This window comes from Coptis chinensis, chromosome 3, assembly GCF_015680905.1.
Source record: "Coptis chinensis isolate HL-2020 chromosome 3, ASM1568090v1, whole genome shotgun sequence".
NCBI lineage: Eukaryota > Viridiplantae > Streptophyta > Magnoliopsida > Ranunculales > Ranunculaceae > Coptis > Coptis chinensis.
In genome coordinates this window covers 112,588,165-112,600,499 of record NC_141458.1, presented here as the reverse complement: position 1 = coordinate 112,600,499, position 12,335 = coordinate 112,588,165, and the positions used below count along the sequence as shown (strand labels likewise).

Genomic DNA, 12,335 nt, shown 5'->3' with positions numbered 1-12,335 from the left:
TTAACTTGTTTTTTTATTAGCTGTTATCATCAATATTATGGGCTATAACAAAATTGGAATTTGTAATTACATTATATTTGTGTTTCTTTAAAAATTATTATAAAATTTAAGAGTTTTTTTTATAAATGTTGGTGTACTTTTCATTTTATTATATAAGGTCTTTTATTATTATTTTTCGGTTTTACTGCCAAAGCTAAATATTGGAAATAATGGAATAGGATGGCAAGAAAAATATATTTATTAGGAGTGTCTCACGAATTTTTCATTGTATATATATTTTTCTTATGGAAATACAAATAAAAGAAAAATAGCACATCTCCACCGCACATCCAAAATTTTATTATCTATTGATTAACTATAGTTAATTAAATTTTAAATTTTAAATTTTGTGTTGCATATTTTTTTATGGGTTCTCCTTCAATTCATTCAATTACAACATGAATTTCTCACTTGTTTTTTTATTAGCTATTATCATCAATATTATGGGTTATAATAAAGTTGCAATTTGTAATTACATTATATTTTATGTTTCTTTAAAAAATATTATAAAATTTAAGAGTTTTTTCATAAATGTTGGTGTATTTTTCATTTTATTATATAAGGGTTTTTTTTTTTTTTTTTTACTGCCAAAGCTAAATATTTGGAAATAATGGAATAGGATGGCAAGAAAAATATATTTAGGAGTGTCTCACGAATTTTTCATTGTATATATTTTTTTCTTATGGAAATACAAATAAAAGAAAGATTTCTGGATAAAAAAGTGGAATGTTTTGGATAGAGAATAAAACTTAGATTTTAATTAACTCTAGTTAAAATAAATAGATAATAAGATCGTGGATGTGTGGTGAAGATGCGCTCAGGAGGTTTTTTGCTCCTAAGCGAATTTTTTCTCCAATTTTACTAAGGGCAACCCAACTAAAAAGTAACTACATCTCAACTAAACCAGCCATAGGAAAAGTGTACAAACGTATTGAATTAATACAGGTAGGGGTCTACCTAGCCCCAGCTTACTTCTTAAAAAAAAAACGAAACCAGCCAATTAAAATTTACTAAGGGCGACCCAAAATTCTCAAAACAAAAAAAACAAAAAACAAAATCTTTCAATTCCACCAAAACGTGTTATTTTTTACCCACAAACTATTTTCATTCAATCGTAATGTGTTCTTAGTTAATATTATTAGCTAGACTAACTTTAAACAACTGCCAACTTGATTTTGAGTTAGAAATGTATATTTGTTTAATTAATCTTGGGTGTATATATATTGGAACAAATAGATCGTCATGCAATCACTATATGAGTAGGCATAAACTTACAGGAAGTGACTCTCCAGGATAAATTAAATTGGGAGGAAAAGTAATTCTAGAGGATACTTTTTTTTTTTAATTACTGACAAAGGCTGGATAGATGAAAGGTCAAATATACCACTGGCACGAAATAATAAACGGCCCGATCCAACCGAAACGACCCGGTGTATATAGTATGAACAGTGATTTTTCATACCTATTTGGAGTATGAACAATGATTGTTCATATGAACAGTGATTGTTCATACCTATTTGAGGTTAAACAATCATTGTTTATACCTCAACATAATATATGATTAATAAAGACACCTATTTGGGTTGTTCATACTTATTTGAGGTACAAACATCACAGTTCATACCTAAACATAATGTATAATCAGTAAAAATATGACCTATTGGAATATGAACAATCACTGTTCATAACCCAAGCAATATGAGGTATAAACAATCATTGTTTATATCTATTTGGAGAATTAATAATATTCATACCTCAACATAATATATGATAAGTAAGAACACATATTGGAGTATGAACAATCATTGTTCATAGCTCAATATGAGTTATGAACAACCATTGTTCATACATCAATATATTTTATGAGGTATACGTTCACCTATTTGGGTATGAACAATTATTGTTCATACATCAATATAAGGGTATGAACACTCATTGTTCATAGCAAAACGACAGAAATGGTAAAATTGGAAAATATTTATTTCAAATCTGAACAATTTGTCTTTAAAGATCATTTTCACTCGAAAATTGGTTTTCCGGGTTATTTTCACCCAAAATTTTCCCTTAGAGCGATAAAAAAAAATCGCTGGTTTTGACTTTTGAGCTTGGTACCAATTTCTTGGCCAACTTATTCACAATTACATTTACTAATATATTGGTGCGCATCTTTTGCATGTTCGTTGCAACTAAAGATTTAGGTAGTCTGATTACTTGGCAAAATTACTTCCACGATCAACTTCCTTGAAGCTTGATTTGGGTGGAAATTGACTTGAATACTTGATGTACAATAGTTACAACTCACCAAAAGCCTTCTGAATGAAAAGCCGTAGACATAACGGCTTAGCATGATCCGGCAAGGCCAGCACCGGATCAGCCATTTATTAATTAAATTGGAAATTTTAAATTAAAATATAAAATATAAAAGAACATAGTTAAGAGTCACCCTGACCATGGTGCTAAAACCCTTTATTTTTTTCTGGGCAGCATTATTCATCTTATTTGTCTCATAACGATACGCCTATACTGCCTGGAAATACTACGGTAGTGTAGATGATCCTCATTTGATTCCAATTTAGAAACAAGGGAAATTGGATTGGCCCTGTTAGAGGGACTAGATAATACTGGTATTGAGAAACAGGGGTTCATCAATTAATTTTGTAAGCTAAATAGTCATTCCCTTCCCACATCAGCAACATACGTGACTATTAGCAAGAAACAAATATCGTCTCCACAAGTAAAACTTCTTGCTTAGGAATCCAAATGGTCTCAACTTCTTCTTTCTCCATAAGTCATAAAGGTACAACTGATCTTCATGATGCACCACCAGTTTCGTGTTTTCACGTACCTCTACCTCATCAACGTCTCTCGCTGGTACAACACAGAGTTCCGTGGAAAAAAAGGTATTTGCCCAAAAGCAAAAGTCACTAAATGGTTTAATCCACTCATAGTTCTCAGACACATACTTATTTTCATAGCTCTTCTAAATACAATTTAACCATTCTTACAACATTGTTTGTGACAATTGTGAGGAACAAGGACCCTTGATTCCAGTCAAGAGATGAAACTTATTCTCAGCCAATGGATATGGATCGACGAAAAATTGTCGGATTTCAGTGCTCCGCTTGTTCCAACATTTACTGAAACCAGGTAATACGCCCACCCACTAGAGACCCAAGCACCTAATACCAACCAAAGCAACTCCTCCTTAACCAAGATGAGTTTGTTAATGGCTCAAGTTTTGTAGTGAACTTTTAGGAATGTCTTCTTCTTTCCATTGGCGCTCAAATTTCGTGAGTGAATTTGTAGGAATGTCTGCTTCTTTCCACTCGCTTTCGCCCAGTGTAAACGCTAAGAATTTTCCTTGAGTGTAGATACCATACACCTTGTATTTATTAAGGCAACCGTCATACACTAAAGCCCAATGAACACGAGAATAGTTGGCAGGAGGAAGAGCCACAAACTGGGCAGTGATAAAGTTATATATGTAAAGCAGCTTGTTACGACACTTTACGTTTTTAAAGAGAAGCGAATAGTTACAAGAAGACCTCAATGATAAGTCGTTTGGATTTATCCCTTGTCTAGTGGAAAATATCAATTTCACTTTCTTATTCTTTTGAGAGTTAATGATGAATTACTTGAACTCGTCCTTGAACTGTTTAACAGTTTCTAATATGATATCAAGGAATCTCCTCTGCGAAAATAGAATTAGATATCAAGGAAAGCCAGGACTTGCTTACACACTTTGTTAGAATATGTCCAATATGGAAAGTCTCGTATTTCTATAAGTATGGGCATCTATATCTAGTAGTTTCTATTATCATATTTTAGTTTTAGTATAAGTATGTAATTCTGGGTAGAGAACACTCTAACCCTAATCAATCTCTAGTCTTCTCTGTTCTTCTTGGTTTCTCTAATATATTAATGTCACAACTCTCCTAGCATCACCCCTAACATATAATTCAACATGGTATCAGAGCTCAGTGGTATGCTAGAAGAGGAATCCCTTACCAAGAAAAAAAATCAAGTTTATTTAAGTTTTTCAGTATAGTATTCAAGTCAAGTTTCAAGAAGAAGAAGGATTTCTCACAAGAAGAAGTTTTTATATCTCAATTCAAGTTTCAATCTTTCTCTGGAAGGATTTACTGTTCACCGACACTATTCACCGACACTGTTCACGGTATTGTTCACCGACATATTTAAGTATTCTAATTTCCGAAATCTCTTATCTCATTATTCTCTATGGTTCGAAGTAAGTTTTCAAGATTTCGCTGGTGTTTAAAGTTTGCTTGAATAAAGTTAGGACAGAGATCCGAAGTTTCTCAGTATTGGTTTATTAGTATTGTTTCGCTTCTGTAGTCTCCTTCTTCCAGAATCTCTCTATCTTAGTATTGTAAGAGGGCCACAACCTCTCTGTATCTCGCAGTCTCTGAAGTTACTATTGGATGGCGTGCACGTGCTTAGTCTAAGCCTTCTGCTAGGCGCATACGCCAAATGTTGTTTTCAGTATAGTTTGTTTTTCATCCAGAGAAAAGGGCGTGCACGCACTCAAGTATAGCCTTGCCCAAGGCATGCACGCGCCCATGCCATAAGAAAAGGAAAAAAAAAATTCGCGAACTAACAGTTCTAAGGGCATGCACGCTCTCCAATATGCCTTGCCCAAGGCGCGCACACGCTCTAGCCTCCACTATTCAGTTTCTGAGATTTTTGAAGTATCAAGCCTTTGGAAGATAGTTTACACTCTCATCGAGGATTGGAGGGGTAGTATTGTTTGTATGGCGTTATGGATGTTTGGGTTTCTAGCTTCCGCGCAGTTGGTATTGATGCTGTCTTCTGCCTCAGTTTTTAGAACATGATCAAGTTGTTTGTTTGAAGTATTATAGGGGCACACGACCTCTATCTCACAAGGAATTATTCTTTCCATCTTCTACGGTTCCAAAAGTTCGTAGTCATAAAAAGGCGCGACCCACCCTCCACCCTCTATAGTGAGTATTGTTTGATGCATGTTTTTTTTTTTTTTTTTTTTATGAAGTATTGTTTTTTGAAGTGGGCATTGGTTGGTTGTATAAGTTAGTATTTGGTTTTCTATTTGGTTTTCTAATTCAAGTTCAAGTCGGAATAGGGAGATATGAGATAAAAACATTCAGTAGTATATGAGGGAAGGAGAATATGGAGACGTATGAGAAAGAGTACCTCATGTCTCCATATTCCGGCATGTCTTGAAGAACTCTTCATGACAGGGCATATCCACTATTTAGTATTCAGTATTCAGGTAGCAGTCAAGCCTAAATTGCAGTCTTTAGTATTCAGGTAGCAGTCAAGCCTAAACTGCAAGTATGTTTCAGGTAGCAGTCACGCCTAAACTGCAAGTATGTTTTAGGTAGTAGTCAAGCCTTAACTGCAAGTATGTTTCAGGTAACAGTCAGGCCTAAACTACAAGTATGTTTCAGGTAGTAGTCAAGCCTAAACTACTCTCATTAGAATTCAAGGTAGCAGTTAAGTTATAACTGCACCAGTATTTAGTATTTAGTATTCAGGAGTACCCATAATAGTATTTTGTTAACATTAATAGTGATATTGATAGTAGCAGCCAAGAAACGCACATCAAGTCAGTGTTATTGTTTTCAATTTATATTATGACAACCATAACAGCAAATGAAGTGAGTAGTAGCCAAGCAGCGCGCCACTAAACTGGTGTTATGATTTCAGTTTGTAACTGTGGTACACCTTCAATATTCAGGTTAGGTCATTGCCTACACCGACAGTTTCACCTCCAGAACGTCTCAACAATTGTTCGAGTTCTTCAACTAAAGACAGTTCTATGCGAAAGGGGGAGCAGTATTCTTATCTTTTGTTTTTTGGTAATCCAAGCTGTAATTTGCATAGTTTGCGTAATTATAGCTTAAGGGGGAGTATTAGAATATGTTAGTATTAGAATATGTCTAATATGGAAAGTCCCATGTTTCTATAAGTGTGGACATCCATATCTAGTAGTTTATATTATCATGTTTTAGTTTTAGTATAAGTATGTAACTTTGGGTAGAGAACACTATCTCAAATACAAGAACTCTTTAACCCTAATCAATTTCTAGTCTTCTCTGTTCTTCTTGGTTTATCTAATATATCAATGTCACAACTCTCCTAACATCACTACTAAAATAAAATCTAACACACTTAAACCTAACAAGCTCTTTTTAACCGAAAACGGATCAGAGTAAAACATTGGAGATTAGTTCTTCAGGTAAATTATCAATTCTTCTACGTGATTTTGATTTTTTTTTTTGTTATGTTCATATTGAGATGAAAAATAAGGGTGTTGAAGACAAGTGCCTCCTTCACTATCAAATTGTTTGAAACACAAAAGTTCAGCATTTACTTATATACAAAATTCGGGTATTACTAATTCTAGTATGAGTTTGGAAAATCTCTGGCTATATATGATGGCCGACCTACTTTTTCGACGTACTACTTGGATGTTTGGCATTGACATGCATGCTTGATGTAAATCACAATGTAAATTAGGTGTGACAGTTTTATAGAGTGATTTTTTGCTCCCAGCGTTGGTTCCTCCAAGCGCTCCAAGGGAATTTTGAGCAATACACGTACGACGTACGTCTCATCTTTTCCACAAAAAAAGGGAAGTTAGAACCGTCACAAAATCCTCAAAATTTCCAATTTTACTAGTTTGTCCCTCATAAAGGAGATAAAAAGAAGAAATAAAAAAAAATGTAAAGTGGAATAAACCAACAAACTTGTGTATTTCTTTTTCATCTTCTTCCCGCAAAAACGTGTTAATAACAATAATATCATCTTCTTGTTAGCTTGTTCTTAACACATCTATCGTGTTTTTCATATTTTGATTCCTATTTTTTGTTTTGTTTCCATTTCCTTTTTATTTCCTTTCTAGTTATTACTGAGGGACAAACTAGTAAAATCGAGAATTGTGAGGATTTTGTGCGAGGTGTAACTACCATTTTTTTGTGGGAAAAATGAGACGTGTGTGGGTGCTAATTCCCTTGGAGCACTTGGAGGAACCAACGCAGCAAAAAATCACTCAGTCTTATACATGACCTGCTAACTCCACACGAAATTAACGGGTTCATGTTGGGAAAAAAGGCTTTCATGTCATTTAAGGGTTGACCCGAGTAATCCGTTAGTATAGACCCGATTTGTTCTAGGGTCTAATGGGTCGAATCATCAACCCGTGATCTGTATAACCTGTTTTAAGATAAATTTCTTTATTTTTAAGATCTCATCATCTCAACTGCCTAAAATAAACAACTAAAATGAAAAAAATTAGTCGTCATATTGATTAATTTGATAAATATATGTTCGTTATTCAATTTTTATTGATATATAATTGAATAATGGATGGTTTTTGAGAATTCAACATGATTGGGAGGAGATCCTTACACCACGAATTATTTAACTAATTCTACTGCCGATCCATCACTGGATGTGGTAACCGAATGTATATTTCATATATAATTCCAATAAGTATTTCTTGAGTTTATTATTCTAACTTAAAACCAGTCATCTTTAACTAATCAATCTTTTGTTTGATGCCAAACCCAGTCATTTCGATGACTTTTTGGTATCTGACCTCAGATCATTGACTTAACTTATGGAAAAGACACGAAAAGAATAGTTGGGCTTGACAGTTAAGCTGGAATCTAGTATCAAATATTTTATAATCTTTAAAATACAAACATTCATTTGCACATAGAATACAGAGTTGATCCACGATTATATGAGGTGTTTGTTAAGGAATTGTCAAGTTGACATGGTAAAGACACTGCCCCAATCAATTAATCACATTACTGTTAAATTAGTATATTATAGTTATATTATACTACATAGTATATGCGACATCGAAGAAATCACATTTTATAACGTTGAGTGAGGTGGTATTCACATTAATTAGCAGACATCTCTCTCTCAATACTGCACTTTTAACATATGTATAGCACAATAAGTTGTCAAGTATAAAAATCGTCAATGATCAGTCAACTTGTATATGTTAATCATTTGAGTCTACCTGAATTACGAAAGACAAAGGGATTTTTATGGAAACAAAAAAAGGGATTCCAAAAATATATTGATCTAGAGCATAGAAAACAGATAAATCTCGTTGTTAATCTTTAAGCCTAATTTAGAAGTGTCATCTATAAATTCCATTTATGAGTTGGAAAATGTTTTTTAGTATTTGAGAAATTTGAGAAGGTTTCTAAAATGATTTGAAGGAATTCTCTACGAAAAACTTTCAAGGACAAAAATTGTAATAAATCATATATTATTACCAGTTAAAATTATTTTAATTTATTTTTTTAATATTTTTAGTGAAATTTTAATATCGCTTATGTTACGTCAGACTATATAAATGATATGATGTAAAAAAAAATCACCAATTCGTTCTCTTTTTTTTTACTAATTGGGTGTTTAGACCAATTTACGCCAGATTTCGACTAATTTCGGGCTCTGGTTGGTAATTCGACCGGGTACTGTCTTGCCAATGGTCTTGAGGGAATCAAACTAGTGATCATTGAGGAACAAATCCAAAACCAAACCAATTGTGCTACCCTTTCCAAAATTATTCGTACTCTTTTAGGTGCCTGTAATTTTGACTTTATTTTCATAGCGAACTATAAGGTGGGAATATGAGATGATCATAGCAATACCTTTACAAGTTTGGTATATATGGTTGATTGTATACAGTATACTTTGTGTTTTAATTAAGTTTTTTATCGATGATATGTTTTAATTAAGTTTTGACATGGTGCGTTAAGAACTGAGTATGGCATTATTATGATACCAACTCCTGATTAATTAAGCTTGAGCTTATCCACTATATATGTTCTTGTACTTTTGCATGTATATATTTAGTTCTGCATTTGCGCTCTGGAAATGATATGAGATGGACAAGGAATTAATAACATTTATCCTTCTAAATTTCTAATCCATGGAATTGTACTTTACATGATTTGCAATGGATAAGAAGATAGCTTTTGTCGTTTAACATGATTAAAAACTACATTTACATTGAAATCAGGTTCAGCACTTCAAGTGGAATTAAAAATAAAACACAGTTATATTATCTATAACCAAAATCTTAACCAGACCATAAGTGTTCTTCAAAAAACAAAACAATACCATAAGTGGACTACGACAACACCTACAGGCTACAGCTCATTCTCTTTCTTTGACGCACACGTGCTAGCCAGCTGATACCCACCTGAACAACTTTGTCTTGGACAACTATGACAGACAAACAATTTGTTTTGTGTTGTTTACGAAACAGATTCTTTGTGATTCTTGTAAGGTTTTTAATTAGTAAGACTTGAAAATTGAGATTGAGCAAACTGTAAACCTAAAGTACGCCTGAAATGTTGTCTTCAGATTTGTTGATGTTTACTCCGCTCCCAAGCCCTTTCGGCCCAAGGTAATAAATAGTTTTTGGCCCAAGCCAGTAGCCACAAGTTGGGACCAGATAAATCTTTTAAGTACCATGGGGCCACAGAAACCTGAAGCCTACATATCCAGACTCAGTATTTCCAATGCAAATCACTATGAAGGGAAATAGGAACTTGTCACTCTTACGGAGCCAAAAACCTTTGCCCAATGCAAAGTGACAATGAGAGTAACTTATAACTCAGTGACAATAAGGATAGCACTTGCTACGGAGATAGCTGCTGAGTTATGAATTTCGGACAGGACCTTTTATTCCATCTCACGTTTATTTTCGATTTTTTTTTTAGATGTTTCATGTTTCATTCGTCTTCCGCGAAGTTTTTTCGACTTTTTTCGTTTATTTTTTCTTTCGGACGAGATGTTTCATTCCGTCCGACCTTTTTTTTCGATATTTTTTTTATTTTTTACATTCAGACAGAATGAAACATTCCATCCGAAGTTTTAAACTCACCTCTACATTGGGCAACCCTTCGTAGCTTTTCACCATAAAGACAGCAAAGAGAGAAAATAGTCATATGTGGAGGTGAAAACTTGCTGCTTGCATTGGGAATGCTCTAACCAGGCGCAAAAACTTACCTCGTATGCATGCAAAACAGCAAACTATTTTGAGGGTCAAACACTCAAATGTACTTACCCCATATGTGAATCAACACAACAAAATCATCGTGGGCTGGAACCAGCCATATGGAAAAAGGCATGTGATTCGTATAAACACAAATCATCGTGGGCTGGAAGCAACCCTATGACAAAAGGCATTATCTCTTACATTGTTTTTTGTTATATAAGCTGGCATGTTGGATCCAATTCACTGTAAGCCAAATTGCCACGGACACGCTTGGACACAGTGTGAGTTGTGCGACACTTAGGCGTAGAGATCCCAAATAAACCTATTATCCGGGTGAGCAGTACTGACTAGCAGATATGTGTGTAAGCAGTAATTGAATCACAATTGTACAAAGGGAGCGAAAACAGTAAGTAAGAAGGCAACAATCCATAAAGAGGTAACGAAATACCTTTCATTCGAGTAATCACTAGTACAACTGTGGCAAGCGAAGGCAACAATCTTGGTTGTAAAGGATGTTTGCTATTCCCCTACCTATATGTTAAAAAGATATTTCCCTTATAATCAAAAGGGAACGTTGACTACACATTTAATTTGACCAGTTAATGGACAGTTGACTATTACATCAATTACATTATTATCCTAGTAACTAGTGCATCCGTCATACTCTCCTCCACTTAAGGAGTAGACGCCCTTGTCATGTTGTTGGTCTTCAAATTTTCAATTTTCTACTTGAACAAGGCGAGAGTGGAAGTTGGTTCCCAATTGGCTTCTGAAAGTGGCAAGTCTTTCCACTTGACAAGATACTCCAACTGCGACTGATCTGCTGGTGCGTGAGTGATGTTTTTGTAGGCTAGAATCTACTCTACGTTTCTGTCTGGCTGGATGGTGGCATGCTTGAATCTTCTGGTGGTGATGCTTCGACCTGGATTATCCTTGTATGCATGGTACTCCTTTAAAATTCAAACAGCTGGCATGGAATATTGGGTGCATTTTCCTAAGCCAATGTGGTAGTTAGAGCTTGTAAGAAACTTGGCCAATGAGTTCTAGAATTGTGACAAGGATGGCCGGCCCATAAAGTGTCATGACATTCTTTGACAAGATCTTTGCGCAACCCACCATTGTTTGGGACATAGAGACGTATCCCTGCGGTGTATAACAAGTCATTCGTCATCCAGAAATGATGGGTCTTCCCACTCTTTATTGGATCAAAGAGTATTTGTGCTTGAGGATCTTTGACAAGGCCCTCCTTGATGTGGCATATGAGATCATTGTTGACAGAAGATGCTGAACTCTGGCGATCAGCTTGTGTGGCTGTGAATTCTGCTTTGCGGTTGAGAGCATCAGCAACATTGTTGATTCGACCAGGATTGTACTCTAGCACTAGGTGATATTCACCCAAGTATTCTTGCCATCAAGCTTGTTTTGGAGATATAGTTTTTTGTGTCATGAAGCGACTAGTAGTAGAGTTATCAGTCTTGACCAGGACTGGTGATCCAAATACATAGTGTCGCCAAACACAAAGACAATGTATAATGGCGAGAAACTCTTTATCCTGTGTAGTGTAACGACGTTCTGTGTCATTAAGTTTCTGACTCTCATAAGCAATAAGATGTTCTTCTTGGAGTAGTACTCCTCCAATAACGAAATCTGAGGCGCCTGTTTGAATTTCAAACCGCTTGTTAACATCCGCGGTCGCGAACCGGATCAATCATCATTGCATGTTTGAGGTATTCGAAAAGGCTTCCGCCGGGACCATGATCAATTTTTCTTCAAGATGGATCGCTTAAAGGCGCTATGGCTTTTGGAATAGTCCTTGATGAACTTGCGGTAGTAATTCACAAGACCAAGGAAGGATCTCAGTTGAGATGCTGAAATGGGAGGTTTCCATTCTTCGATTGCACGGACCTTGTCTTTGTCCATGTTGATCTTTCCTCCACTAGTGACATGATCGAGGAACTTGATTTCCTTCTAAACGAGAGAGCATTTCTCCTTCTTGACATACAGTTGATTCTCCCTTAGAATCTAAAGTACCAAACCAACATATTGGATGTGCTCTCCCATGGAAGAACTGTAAATAACAATATCGTCCAAGTATATCACCACGAACTTATTTAAGTATTTGCGGAAGAGCTCATTCATGAGTGTACAGAAGGTGGAAGGAGCGTTGGTCAGGCCGAACGGCATGACTAGGAACTCATATGCTCCATGTCTGGTGGAGTATGTAGTTTTGTGTATGTCCTCCACAGCAATGCGAACTTGGTGATAC

General features: G+C 35.2%; 1 long non-coding RNA gene across 1 annotated transcript; it reads left to right on the top strand.

Annotated features, from left to right (window-relative positions):
• Positions 1–2,205: 2,205 nt before the first annotated feature.
• LOC147513069 (uncharacterized) lies at positions 2,206–6,113 on the top strand. The gene is made up of 2 exons (XR_015215209.1): positions 2,206–3,186; positions 5,777–6,113. It is a non-coding gene; the product is annotated as an uncharacterized LOC147513069 (long non-coding RNA).
• The last annotated feature ends 6,222 nt before the right edge of the window (positions 6,114–12,335 follow it).